This window comes from Ursus americanus, chromosome 7 (genome assembly GCF_024610735.1).
Source record: "Ursus americanus isolate L20-20 chromosome 7, mUrsAme1.1.p, whole genome shotgun sequence".
Taxonomy (NCBI): Eukaryota; Metazoa; Chordata; class Mammalia; order Carnivora; family Ursidae; genus Ursus; species Ursus americanus.
In genome coordinates, this window is record NC_142133.1 from 78610615 (window position 1) to 78625817 (window position 15203).

Genomic DNA, 15203 nt, shown 5'->3' on the forward strand with positions numbered 1-15203 from the left:
GAAGGGCGTAAAAGGACTGACGAATTTACAACATCAGACAAATATCTGGAGGTAACATCACAGCTTTTAGGATACAAGAAATCTAGCTTAGAGACAGTATAAGCACTTAATGAGCTTAACTGCAGTACCGAACAGAGCCAGGCTGGAGGCTGAGGCTGGAGGCTGAAGCTGAGGCTGAGGCTGGAGCCGAGGCTGGAGGCTGAAGCTGAGGCTGGAGGCTGGACGCTGAGGCTGAGGCTGGAGCCTGAGGCTGGAGGCCGAGGCTGGGGGCTGAGGCTGGGGCTGAGGCTGGAGGCCGAGGCTGGGGGCTGAGGCTGGAGGCTAAGGCTGGAGCCTGAGGCTGGAGGCCGAGGCTGGGGGCTGAGGCTGGGGCTGAGGCTGGAGGCTGAGGCTGGGGGCTGAGGCTGGGGCTGAGGCTGGAGGCTGAGGCTGGAGCCTGAGGCTGAGGCCAGCTAGAGCTTGTGGGCTGCCACAAGCTGCCACTTTTGCAGACACTTCTCACCCACATGCCCAGCACAGAGCATGAAAACCTGGGATCCCAGCAGCCCAGACACATCCTGTGTGGGTCAGAATCAGTGAAATTCTAACTCCTGTTCTTCAGAGAAAATGAGAAAAAAGGACAGAAAAAAAGGACAGTCTTCTGGTGGCAGAGCAGAGCCTCAGCCAGCCCGCACCATCTGACGTGCAAGTCTGGCAAAGCCACCTGCGGCTCCATGGGCACTGCCGGCACCTGCCGGCCACGGGACACTGTGAACACCCGCCCGGGTGGGCGGAGAGGAGGGGGAGCCCCTCAAGGAGCGGATGGGCTCTTCTCTAAGGGCAAGGTGTCTCCAGGGGAATCTGGGGCTTCTACCGGGTTCAGGTCCATTTAAGCAGGTACACATAGGAGCACAGGACAAATCCCCCGAAAGACAGATACTGAAGGAAAGGTCCGGAATCTGCCCAGAGCGACCCCCAGCATTCCGAGGAGGCTGGGCTGCTCGGATCTGTGCAGGACAGGGTGCACGCACTTGTGTGCACATGCACACCTCCCACACCCTACCACAGCACACACAGCAGCACCCCCCTCCACACTGGTGTGCTAACCCCCCCACCGACTGTCCCAGTGCGTCCGTCTGTTCCCTGGCGCCCAGTGGAAGAGAACCCAGGCCTGGCTGAGCAGGGGTGGGGGGTGCTGCCAGGACGAAGACCCTTCTGACACATCACTGTGTGGGATGGCTAGGATTTCACCCCGGGAATGTTCTTGTCTTAGAGAAAATAGCACGGCCACATTTACCATTCACTCATTCATTCCACGGCTATCTTGACCCTCACTACACTTGCACAAATTCCTTACGCACCAGGACCCGAGGCTGTAAAAAGGGAGCCGCTGTGGGCCCGACATGAGGAAGCGCACACTGGCGCCTCTGCTGGGGCGGGCGGGGACGGACCTCCAGGGCTGCCGTCTGGGAACCATTCTCCCAGCGGAGAAGGCTTGAGAGTGGGATTCGAGGAGGAGTCCCAGTGTTCGCAGAGGTGTGGGTAAGAGCGTGAAATAGCATGGTGTGGCTGCAGAAATGCTGGCTTGGGGCACACGGCTGAGGGGTGGGCAGGGCTAGCCTCAGGATTTTATCCTGGGGGTGCAAGGAGAACGCCGCCAGCAAGTACCCGGCCCCTGCTGCACAGCCCTGGGCCTGTTTCCTCTTGAGGCTCCTTCATGAGCAATGCCTGGACCAGCAATATAACGGTACTGACCAGTACAGGACAACAGGGAACAAATGGATAGATTAACAAATGTAGGGTGTGAGGAGGAGGGGCAGCTAGGGGACAGAAGACAAAATACCATCAAATCCTAGGAAATCAGACTAATTAGTCAAAGGGTAGTTCAAATATGTCAAGTTCGAGTCAAAAAAAAACCTAAAAAGGTGCCTCTGAATTTTTTCTCAGGTAAAGGGTAAGGGCTGGACTGGCAGCTCTGTGAGGTAGATGAGTGGGCATGTGGAGTAAGGAGAGAAGTCAGGTGCTATTAGCACAGCTGTTGGTCCCAACCTCAGAACAGAGTGGGGGGCCCAGGAAGTCCTGTGCCTCAAAGGGCTGCTTTCCTTACCTGTGAATTATAACTTTGGACCAGTGGCCCTGGGGGCATGAATGAACCCCCTGGAGGCTTCCACGGCACCTGGCTGGAATGTATGTCCCTCTCCCTAGGATCTTTTCCCCCCCTTTTTAAAAGATTTTATTTATTTATTTACCTGAGAGAGAGGGAGAGAGCATGAGCAGGGGTGGGGGGGAGGGAGGGAAAAGCAGACCCCCTGCTGAGCAGGGAGCCCGACACACGGGGCTGGATCCCAGGACTCTGGGATCAAGACCTGAGCCAAAGGCAGTGGCTTCACCGACTGAGCCACCCAGGCGCCCTGCCCCAGGATCCATTCGCAGATCCATTCGCTTAGCTCTTGTCCCAGTAGATGGTGGAAAGCTAAATTTCTGCCGGGCTCCTGCTCGAGTGACACCTCAATTCACAACTCAGGGGCCCCAAATGAACCGCTTCCACACTTTGAACTCACGTGCCCCAAATGAATGAGGTCTGGCCACATTCTAAGATACCTCGGATAGAAACTGTCTGTAAGAAATGTCATTACAGATACCAGATTTCAAAGATGTTTTCCGGACACGCATGACCCCCTGGGGTTTTGTGGGTGCTGACAAGTGGCTCTGTCCCCAGGAAAGTCCACTCCACAAGCTGCTGCCCACGGCGGAGCTCCCAGGGCCCCGGCCGCCGCCAAAGGCCGGTTTGAGAGCTTGCTCACGGCCCAGCTCCCTAATCCAGAAATTTTTTTCTTGTTTTTTTTTTTTTCTTTTTAAACTTGGAAGGAAACTTCCAGTGAATCATCTCATATGCTATTTGATTCATGTTTAATGTCTTTGGGAAGAAATAAAAACAGTAAGTCATTCTCAACAAAAACGGCATCAGCCCGGCTAAAACACCAGGCGCGTGAACAGGGAGGTGCCAGCTGCCCTCGGTGACCACAGCGGCCGCGGTCTTAACTCGTCATTAGGGAGCGTGTTTATAATCAGGAATGCAGACAGCTCATAAAAGCTGCCCTTTGCCATTTTCACTCTTTAAATCACAACACCAGAAGCCATAGATTCTGCAGGGAGAGCGGAAGCCGACGTGCAAACACACACGGACAGGGTCTGTCCACGCGCATTAACTGAGCACGTACCGAGTGAAAAACGGCGCGCTAAGTGCGGGGGACACACAGAAGGATGGGATGCTCGCACACCGCTTACAGTCCAGCTGGGGAGGCAAAGCATGAATTCCTTCCTTCTTCTCTACGCCCAGGGGGCTCCTCTGCTAGCCAGGCCCCGAGCTCCAGGGCTGGAGGCATAAGGGGGAGCGAGGGAAGACGGCGTTTTCCAGGAGGAACCGACAGACTCTAGGTGTCAGGCTGCGGCCCACGTCCTTTCCAGACCCTGTTCCCCAAGGACATAGCTGAGTTCCGTCCCCCCAGAGCACAGCTGGGAGTAAGCCTGTACCTAATGAGCGTCGTGCCTGAAACGCGGGAAAGCTGCAGTGCTCCGCACTTGGTGAGAAGGAAGTCAGGGAGGGAGGGAGAAAGGTGAGGCTGACGACCACCAGCCACTCTGCAGGCCCAGCCCCTCCTTGCACGGTGAACTTGGCCCGGCCCCGAGGAGCCCATCTTCCTGGCGCTCCAGGTCTCTGAATTTCCCATCCGAGACTTTCTGAGCCTTTTTGAAGTATGTTCCCGGGGAGGACTTCTTAGCCACAGACCCGCACATACAGGCTGACAAGTCCAAGAAGAGTCGAGGGGTCCACAGGACAGAAAACATGAAATCCGGGCTGACCTGGAAACCTGGGCTTTGGGAAGTGAGAAGGATCAGTGCGGGCCAACCTGGAGGGGCCTGCATCACGGAGGGGGAGGGAGGGCCTGTGTGGATGCAGACCTGGGAGGGGGCCCCAGCCCAGGCGCCAACAAGCAGCAAGATCTTGGGGTCACGGCTTGATCATTCATTCATTCATTCATTCATTCATTCATTCGCTGGATGAGGAGGCTCCCTCAGTGTCCAGTCCTTTCGGCTCGGAGCAAGGGCTGACTGGCACTTAAAGCACCCTTCCTTTTATCGCTGCCTTTCACCTCCCCGACACAACGCAGAAACCTTCCCGGGGCGGAAGCTGAGGGGTGCTGAAGGGCAGTGGTCCCCTTGTCTGGGGCTGGCAGTCCTGATTCGGGCCAGGACAACAGTCCTTCCATGGATTCCAGCAGAGGAGAATGCCCAGCCGAGCGGTGCATGCCCACAGTGTGTGTGTGCGTGTGCGTGCGTGTGCGCGCGTGTGCACACACTGCAGCCTGCCCGCGGTGCTTGCCATGCAGGATCTGCCCGTGGTGGAGGCTTGAAGGAGACTCCCGCAGGAAGCAATATTGCCAAGTCATCCCCAGTCACTATAAAAATAACCCGCAACTTACAACACAGAAGGATTTCCCCTTTCCTAGCGCCCGGCCTCGAACCCGGAGCCGTCTCTACCTTGCAGCCACCTCAGAACGGCCCGCGGACGGCTCTCTGAGGGACCGCCTGGGACCTGCAGACGAGCAGCCCTTCCGCGGCTGCAAGCCCAGCACTGAGAGGAGAGGTTGGCCCGGCGTCAAGCTGTCCTGTCCACTTCTGCAAAACCCCAAATCTCCACGCCCCTGTTCACCTAACATCGTCCAGCAGAACTGTGGTTACACAAATCTCTGTGAGCAACAATTATGACATTTTCGAGGAGGGGGTCGCTACTTAAACGACCGAGGGGCTGCCTTGTAGGGTGTGATCTGGGCTGCGCTGAGATACCGCGTATCACCCATGTTCCTCGTCGGGTTATTGTGGCAGGTGTCCTGCCCGAGTAGGACCTGCTGCCCCTCCCGTCTCACCTGCCTGGCCCATCTATTCCTGTACCTGTGCCTCCCCACACAGGGACCCCAGCCTTCCTGCTGCTCCTTAATGACTCGGGCGTACTTCTGCCACAAGCCCTGTGCGTTGGTCGTTCCTCAGACCCTAGTACGATATCCAAGCCGAAACCCTAACACACATTCTTCATCCTCCTGTCCTACCTCTTTCTTCTCTTTATTTTGTTGAGTTCATTGTCTCTCTCCCCCCAACCAGAATGCAAGGTCCCCGGGGCCAGGCTTTATTCTGGTTTGTTCTCTACTGGAAGGCCAGAGCCTAGACGATTCCTGGCACAGAGTGTGCGATCGATAAGTATCCGTTAAGTAAACGAGCACAGGGTTGCTGGGGGAGGGCTGGAGCCCACGGTCTCAGCACACCGGGAGCAAAGAGAAGGGGGCCTCCCATTTGCCATCACCTGACCTATGTCATCCACAGCTAAGGATGGTGATGTGCCAGAAGTACCAGCTGACTCCCAGAGTTCCTCATCTCTTGGTGGTAGTGGTGGGGGGGGCGGTGAGCAGGCATTTGCCATGGGCACTGGAACCCTGGGCTGCGAAGGGACATTCCTCGACCCCCTTTGGGCCCCTGCACCTGCTCCAGCATCCTGACATCCAGCTACCAGCCTCAGCACGACCTGACCTGGCCAGGAGCCTCCCCCAACCCCAACCCCCACACCTGTGCCAAACTCCGAGCCTCTAGATGGAATGTGTGTACAGTAAACCTCGGTTTTATTGTGCTTTGCTTTCTTGCACCTTGTGGATAATGCATTTTTTCCTAAAGATTCTATTTATTTATTTGTCAGAGAAAGAGAGAGAGAGGGCACAAGCAGGGGGGCAGAGGGAGAGGGAGAAGCAGACCCCTGCAGAGCAGGGAGCCCGACACGGGGCTCAATCCCAGGACACCGGGATTATGACGTGAGCCGAAGACAGATGCTTAACCGACTGAGCCACCCAGGTGTCCCATAGATAATGCATGTTTCACAAACTGAAGGTTTGTGGCAACCCTGCGTCAGGTAAGTCTATCGGTGGCATTGCCCAAGACCATTTGCTCACTTCGTGTCTCCGTGTCACGTTTTGGTAATTCTTGCACTATTTCAAACGACTTCATTATGATTTTATCTGTTACGGTGATTCTCTGATCCGTGATGATGGCTCGCTAAAAGCTCAGATGACGATTAGCATTTCTTAGCAATGACGTGTTTTTAAATAAAAGTACATACATTTTTTTTTAGCAATAATGCTATTTCCCACTTAACGGACTTTTATACACACTGGGAAACTCACTTTACTGGGATATTCGCCGTATGGCTGTGGTCTGGCACGGAACTCGCAGTGTCTCTGAGGCGTGCCTGTACGCAGACAAGGTCCGGGTAGCACAGAGCCCCAGAGCCCCGTTTCCTCCCGTTTCCCAGCTCCCATAGGGCTGGCGGAAGGAGCTCGAACAAGTGAAAGCCCACCTTCCATGCTCATCTATCCCCTGAGGCACAGGCAACCCCGGCAGCACGTTCGCAAAGGTGAAGAGGACAAATCAGAGAAGGAAGGACATCCAAACAAGAGCTGGGGGTCCCCCCCACCAGAGGGATGCAAGCTGCCTTGGGGGGACAGGCAGCAGGGAGGCGTGCCGTGTTATCTGGGGGCTGCTGGGAGTCTGTTGGTTTAACCCACCTGCTGACCCGCCTGCTGGGGGGACTCATGTGGAAGCAGCAGCTTGGCCTCTGCCCTCCCTGCCTTGCAGCCCCCTCAGGCCTCTCGGACCCCTCAGACCCCCTCAGGGCTCTGGTGCTGGGCACCCAGCAATCTTCAGGTGGTTTATTAAGGTGGAAATCGAGGTGGTAACTCTTCACTAGGTTTTGGGTGCAAACCTTAGCCTCACAGCTGAGCCTTAAAGGTGATTCCTTCTGGGTGGGAAGGTGAGAATTACATGCTTGGAGGGCCTAGAAAAGTCCAGACTTTCTGCAAGGGCTCTGAGGTGGGTTCTCCTGGGCTGGGCCTGGCCCCGCAGGGCCGAGCCCCCAGCAGCCCCTCCCTGATGCAGCCTCGTCCCGCCGGTTGGTGGTTGGCCACAGACCCCCACACCCCTGGCCTCAACTGGAGCTCACAGTACTGGGGTGGGCTGGACAGAGCAGGGCCGATGACTAATGACAGTCACTGCAATAATTACCAGAAGCCGGGCAGGAGGAGGAAGGGGAAGAAGGGCTGTAGGGCAGCTGAGGCTTCCCCACACCTCCACTCTTGCAACCACCCCAAAAGGGAGGTGTGACTGACCTTCTTACAATGAGGCGGGGAGGCTGTGAAGTGGGCCCAGTGGGACCCGGAGTGCACGAACCAAGGGCAGAGGCCTTTCTCCCACTCACCACCTGCTTCCTCACTTGGGAACAGAACCGAACCCTGAGCTCAGCAGGGGCGACAGACAGCACAGCAGAGGCGGCGGGTCCTAGGCCCCCCAGGGGGGCTTGTTCAGTGCACAGCCAGCACCTCCTGGTAGGGGAGCCATCTGGTGGCAAGGGAGCCCTACAGAGTGCGTCTAGAGGACAGAGGACAGAGGACAGGCAATGGGCTCAGCCCCGGGGTCAGGAAGGCTTTGAGAGAGGATGACATCCCTGAGCTCAGCTGTATGGGCTGGACAGGAGTGGGCCAGACTAGGAAAGGGGACGGTGCTCTAAGCAGAGGGACCCGTGAGTAAAGGCCTGGGGGCTGGATGGCACATTCAAACATTACAGGCCCTTTGCTGTCACTAGAGCTTCCCTCGAACCGAAAGTAGGCCGTGGTTTGAGACGGGGCCAGGAGCATGGTGGATTCCAACAGACCAAGGGCTTGTAGGTCATATTAATTACTCTTCTTGACCCCTTGTCTGCGAGGAGAGCTGCTGGGCTCTAGGTTTGGGGGCCAGACCTGGTTAAGGCCTTGCCATGCTGGAGGGCAGGAGGGGCATGGGGTTGTGTGAGTGAGAAAGGGTGGTCAGTCTCTTGGGGAGGCAGGAAGGGCAGCAAAGTGGAGAGGCTGGGAGAAGTCCCGAGAGGCCAGAGAAAATTCTGGGAGGACAGGGGTGGGGCCAGAGAAGGGGATATTTGAACCCATACTTTCAGAGGCCCCAGCAAGGCCTGGGGTAGAAGGGAGGTGGGGGTGGGGAGGCTCAGCCCTGGGGCCCTGGAAAGGCAGCTCTTTCCCCTCTGTGGGGGTGGGAGGTGGGCAGGGCCTGGGAGATAGAAGCTTTCAAGAATGCTCTAATTCCTAAATCAAAGCACCCCAGGTCAAATGGCCTACCAGAAAGACCTGGCCAGCTTCAGGAGAGAACCGGGATGATCACAGGACCTGGGCGGGTTCCTTGCATCCCAGAGTCTCAGTTTCCCGACCACCTCATGCGTGTGCTGGGCAGCCTGTCCCCCGACTCCCGGTCTCCTCCCACTGAGCTGGGTGAAATCCTCACACACCAGCCACAGGCAGACCCCACAGAGGGGCAGAACCCCCACCCCACACCACCCATGGGTCCTCCCCTGCTTCCGGACCCTTCTGGCCTCCCAAAGTGACTTACCCAAGGCCAAGTGGAGGAGGAGACAGTTGGGACCAGAAGCTCTGGGGGCAGGTTCCACGTCCTTGTCTGGGCTGCTAGACCATGCCCTGGGAGAGAGGAACAATAGGTCACTTAGAGTGCATACACCCCCTGCCCAGAGCCCACTGCCTTTCTGATTGCTTCTGTGTGCCTCTCAGGGGGACTACAGCTTTTGCGAGCCCCCCACTGAGTACAGGAACGCCCTGGCTCCTGGGCCCAGCCCAGCCATCGAGGGCAGGGGCCACAAGCCTATGTATGTCCTGCCCTGGGAGGGAAGAAAGCCCGCCGCAGTACTGATGGGAGAGTTCTCCCGGGGGACCCTGGCCTCCCCGTGGTGAGGGCACCAGCTGTCACACGCTGGAGCAAAAGCCAGGCCTGGCCGGTGGCCTACGGCCCCTGCAGTCCGCTCACCCAGGGCTTGGGTGTTGGCAGCATCACCGAGTCACTGTGGCCTGTCCTAACACTCTGACCCACAGGGTCACTGTAAGGGCCCGGGATCATGTGCCCACGACCTGGCACAGGGCGGGCTCACAGGGGTGCCCCCTGCCCAGCTCCCACCGCTGCATGCAGAAACGGTCAGAAGGCATCACCAACCTCAAGCCAATGGCTCACAGAGTCACATGGTCACTATGAGAAGCCCACATGCCATGGGCATCCTGGGTGCCCCGAACCACTCTCCCACCCCACCTGCAACCATCACACCGCCAGAAGCAGGCATACATGCCATGGGCATCCTGGGTGCCCCGAACCACTCTCCCACCCCACCTGCAACCATCACACCGCCAGAAGCAGGCATACACCCTGCCTGCATAGCTAATGGATGGCTGACTTCCTCTTTCACCCCTTTCTGTGAACGGGCTGCGCCCTGTACGTGGCGTGTAATCACAACGTTCTAGTGGTTACCATCCTACGCCGCCGGGTGCCGCGCCGAGAGCTTGCTGTGCGTTTCTGTGCACTACCCAGTTCAATCCTCCCAACAGCCCTGTGAGGTAGGCATCATGATTAACCCCGGTTTCCAGGTGGGGAAACTGAGGCTCAGAGAAACTAACAACTCGCTCAAGGGCACATGTCTTCCAAGTGGCAGAGCCAGAATGGAGGCCAGACCGTCCTGGGTTCTCACAGCTCGGATTACCTGCCTTCCCCTCTGGCTGGCTCCTTCTCAACCCCCAGTCCCCTGTCACACGTCTCTTCACCTGAGACCCCATTTTTCTTCCTAATCAAAACACATGTCCCAGCTATTTGCCCATAATACGTGGTTATCTCCTGCAACGATCACGGTTTATACGCACTCACGGGAGTGGTCCTCAGGATGGGAGCCAAGGAGCTCATTCACCCCAGAAAATACAGCCCCTGGACAGTGCAGGTGCCAGCAGGGCTCCCCTCGCGCCTTTGCTCCCACAAAAGGAGGGGCTGCGTCTCCTCCAATTGACTCTGAGCTCCAGGAGGGCGGGGAGGCACTGTCTCTGCTTCTGCGCGGCTGGTACGCAACTGGCACTCGATAAGTAATCCACGTTTGACAAATGAAGGCCCCCAATGGCATCGCAGGGACATTACCGGAAGCAGAGTGCACTTGGCTCAGAGTTAAAATTCTATCCTGTTTCACCAATATGGAACATTAAGCCAATTACGTTATTTAAACTCACTGCTGGGATCTAAGACCTCGAGTAAAAAGCCATACATCTTCCCACCAGGAATTCCCACTGGAAGGTCACTGAGCTTTTAGACAGCACCATACACACATATACACACACATACCCACACACATACCCACACATACACACACACATACACATACCCACACATACACACACACGTATATATAGACACACGCATATATGGATATTCAAATATTTTATGTATATATTTTATTGCATTATATGATGTATATATATCTTAAACAGACCTTATTTTTAGAGTTTAATGCTCACAGCAAACTTGAGCCGCCTTCCCCGTGATCAACACGCCCACTACAGACAGTGGCATGTTTATTACAGTTGATGAACCAACATGGACATACAGGACGACCCCAAATCCACCGTTCGCACTAAGGTTCACTCTTGGAGGTGTATCTTCCGTGCGTCTGGACCACTGTGTGATGACGTATATTCACCATGACAGTATCATACAGCGAAGTTTTCCTGCCCTCAAAGTCCTCTGTGCTCTCCTTGTCCCATATCTTTTAAAGGCACTTTCAAGTCCATGATCTTATTAGCTAAGCCATCTTGTGGCTCCATAAGCCCTGCTTTGACCCTCAGGGAAATCAGGCCCAGATAGGGTCAGGGGCCCTCCTCAAGGTCATCTTTGCAAAACCCAATAACAGAGCTAACAGCAGAATGTGCTAGAAGCCTTGTGTCTGGTCATAATTTTATCATCCTACCCTTTTAATGGTCCTGGCAGGGAGAGCCCATTCTAACCCCCAGTTGACAGAGGAGCCAACATACTTGGGGACACTTGCCATGGTCAGACGTGGCCAAGTGGGATGCCAAAAATGCAAATTCCTAAGCCTATGCCTGCTCCTGCCATTAATTACAGGAGCTTCTAGGAGACTGTGGGAATGCGGTGAGCAAGCGCCCCCTTGGGTCAGGGGGGCCCGGAGCCAGAGCAGGTGCTCCCCCAGCCCTCAGCCCTCTCAGCGAGACCCTCCTGCGGGACACAGTCCGCTGCCGCACTGCAGGACTCATGCCGCTGGACCGCACTTGGGTCAAGGTCAGCTGGCTGTCCGCTACAAAAGCCCTACCACTTCCAGCCTCCTGGGGGCGGTCCTCAACAATCAGCGCGCTCAGTGCCCGGTTCAGGGCCCTGAGCGCCAGGTGAGGGCATCTCTAGTCCACACAGACACCTACCACAGCTCCTCCTGTCTCACGGACACACACACCCGCCCTACGGGGAAAGCACTGGGTGGCAGGAGTGCGAGGAGGAGAAGCTCTGTTTCCGGGTGTGTCTCTGCTGCAAGTGGCCCTGTGACTTGGGCACGCCCTGTCATCTCTGCCATTCTGTTTCACCATCTGTGACAAAGCCCGTGGGCTGCATCCCCTCCAAGACTGTTTCGGCTCTGCCATCAGGCTTCCTAGCTGAAGGAGGGCCCATCATTCCAGAGGCCTTGAAGCCTCTGCTCCCCAGCTCCTTGGGAACACTCCATTAACTCAAACTGCAAATTTCCTCCTGGCTCTATCGCTGAGCCACAGGGGCTCCCCGGCCACCAGCTTTCCTGTGACAGATAAAGATTACCGTCATTGCTCAAGACTGAATCAAGTAGCAGAAGTCATTATGCAGAAATAATTATGTTGAGTTATGTCTGGTGGCTCCTGATTTCTGTCTAGCAGTTGTCTTGCAAATGGCCTGCCTCTTCTTCTCCAGAAGAGCTAACTGCAGAGGCCTGGGTGATTCAAACAGACATAAGGGGCGCAATCCCACTGCTCCAAACTCCTGCTGGCGGGGAGAGGGCATCAGCACCCTAGGGTAAGGCTCTCTGTGAGGCTCTTCTGCTGAGCACTCGGGAGAGACGAGACATGGATGACAAAAGCCCTGGAGGGGGCTCACTTACAACTCAGCCACATGCACCCCTGCCCTGGACCCTCCTTCAAAGCTGGCTTTGCACATCAGTTGCTCCATGGGGCCCTTCCTGACACCCCAACTTCCCCAGCCCCCTGCTCATGTTAGACATAAGATACCTCCTTCTCTTAGGTTTGGGGTCTCTGGGCAATGACCAGGTCTGACCTGTTTCTTGTACTTCCAGCTCCTAGCACAAAGTGGGGCCTCAGAAGGGCAGGAAGAAGGACAGCAGAGACGGCCGTGTGGCCAGACTGCCTGGGCTCAAGTCCTAGCTCTACTATTGCCTGGCTGCGTGGTCCTGACCCATTGTTTAACTTGTCTCTGCCTCAGTTTCTAGGTATGTAAAATGGAGATGGTAATCGCCCTACCTAGTTCATCAAACTGCTGTAAAAACTAACTGAGCTGATGCACAAAAAGGTGCTTGGCACATAGGAAGAACTCAATAAATGCCAACAACGACTGAAAGAGCAGAAAGAACATGCTTATAAGAACCTAAGTCACTTGAAAGACACAAACTACCAAACCTTACTCAAGAAAAACAGACAATCTGAAATAAAGAAGGAGACAATCTGAAATGCCTATAACAAGGCGACAGATAGAATTAGTAAGCAAAATATTACTCACACGCACAAAAAGCCCAGACCCAGATGGCTTCACTGCTAAATTCTACAAACATCTAAAGAATCAATACCAATTTTCACAAATTCTTCCAAAAAAATAATAGAGGAGGGAACACTTCCCAACTTGTCCTATAAGACCAGTACTACCCTGGTATCAAAACCAGACAGGCTTCACAAGAGATAGACCAGTGTCCCTAATGGACATGGATGCAAAAACAAGCAAGCAAAAAAATCAACAAAATATTAGCATACCAAATCCAGCATCATAAAGAATAGAAAGAATTATACACCATGACCAAGTGGGATTTATCTCAGGAATGCAAGGTTGGTTTACCTTCTGAAAACCCATTCATGTAGTACACCATATCAATAAAAATAAAAAGCAAAAATCACATGCTTATCTCAATTGATACAGAAAAAGTACTTGACAAAATCCAACACTTTCATAACAAAAACATTAAATAATCTAGGACTGGAAGGGAACTTCTTTGACCTGACAAAGAGTATCTGTCAAAAACTCACAGCTAACATCATACTTAATGGTGAAAGACTAGATACTTTCTACCCCAGATCAGGAATGAGACAAGGATGCCTGCTCTCAACACTTCTATTCAACAGTATACTAGAGGTTCTAACCAGGCCAATAAGGCAAGAAAAAGAAGTACAGAATTAGAAAAGAAGTAAAACGATCTCTATTTGCAGATGACATTATCTTATATATATAAAATCCTAAAGATTCCACTAAAAAAAAACCCAAAACCCTAACAGTTCAGCAAGGTTGCTGGATATAAGATCAATATACAAAGGTCAATTGTATTTCTATATATTTGCAATGAAAAATCCAAAAATGAAATCGAGAAAACAATTCCATTAGCAATGGCATCAAAAAGAATAGAATAAGGAATGAATTTAACAAAAGAAGTGCAAAACTTGTACTTTGAAAGCTAGAAAATATTATTGGGAAAAAAAAGAAGATCAAATAATTGGGGGAAATATCCTATGTTCAGGAATCAGAAGACTTAACGTTATTAAGATGGCAAAACTCCCCAAACTCATCTAGATTCAATACATTCCCCTATCAGAATCTCAGCTTACTTCTTTGCAGAAATTGACAAGCTGATTCTAAATTTCACATGGAATTGCAAAGGCCCCAGGATAGCCAGAACAATCCTGAAGAGGGAGAACAACGCAGGACTCACACCTCTCAATTTCAAAACTTAATACAAAGCAATAATAATCAAGACAGTATGGTATTGGCTCAAGGACAGACATATAGATCAATGAAACAGAACCGAGAATCCATAAATAAACCCACATATCTTTGGTCAACTGATTTTGAACAAGTGTGCCAAGACTAGCTGATAGGGAAAGAATATCTTCTTGACAAATGGTGCTGGGACGACTGCATAGCCACGTGCAAAAGAATGACGCTGGACCCTCACTTCGCATCATATAGAAAAATGAACTCAAATGGATCAGAGAACTAAATGTAAGAGCTAAAACTATAAAACTCTTAGAAAAAAACATAGGGCTAACTCTTTGTAATCTTGGATTTGGCAAAGGATTCTTAGATATGACACCAAAAGCCCAAGTAATAAGATAAGATAAATAAATTAGAATTCATCAAAATGTAAGACTTGTGCTTCAGAGGACACAGACAAGAAAATGAAAAGACAGCCCATAAAATGGGTGAAAATATTTGCAAATCACATAACTGATAAAGGACTTGTATCTAGAATATGTGAAGAACTCTTACAATTCAATAGAAAGACTTATCACCCAATTAAAGTCTGGGCAAAGGATGTGAACAGACATTCCTCTAAGAAGACATACAAAGGCCAATAAAACACAAGGCAAGATGCTCAACATCATTAGTTATTAGACACAAATCAAAAGCACATTGAGATACCACTTCACACCCACTAAGATTTCTAGAATCAAAAAGTCAGATCAATACATGTTGACAAGGATTTGGAAAAATCAGAACCCTCATACATTGCTGTTGGGAATTTAGTGGTGTAGCTGCTTTGGAAAACAGTCTGGCAGTTCCTCAAATGATTAAACATACAGTTACCATGTAACCCAGAAACTCAGCTCCTGGGTATTTATCCAGAGATATGAAAACACACGGCCATACAAAGACTCATGCGCAATGTTCACAGCAGCATTGTCCATAATCACCAAAAGGTGGAAACAAACCAAATGTCCATCAACAGATGAATGAGAACAAAATGTGGTATATTCATAAGGTGGAATATTATTCAGCCATAAAAAGAAATGAAGTATTGATACATTACAACATAGAGGAACCTTGAAAACATTACACTGAGTGAAGAAACCAGACACAGAAGGATGACAGAATAAGGAGGCTATAGAGACAGTAAGAAGATTCATGGTTTTTTAGGGCTGGGGGATGGGGAGATAGAAGGTGACAGCTAAAGGGTATGGGGTTTCCTTCCAGGGTGATGGAAATATCCTAAAATTGACTGTAGGGATGGGTGACGTATGTGTAAATGTACTAAAACCCGCTACATTGTGCACTTTATTTTATTTCACTTA

General features: G+C 52.5%; 1 protein-coding gene across 1 annotated transcript in view; it reads right to left on the bottom strand.

The window, feature by feature from the left end:
• The window catches only part of HPCAL1 (hippocalcin like 1), a 113757-nt gene that overhangs the window by 18600 nt on the left and 79954 nt on the right, over nt 1-15203 (bottom strand). The window contains exon 2 of the mRNA XM_045776022.2: nt 8455-8540. The gene's annotated coding sequence lies outside the window, so the exon portion shown is untranslated. The remainder of the gene's footprint in view (nt 1-8454; nt 8541-15203) is intronic.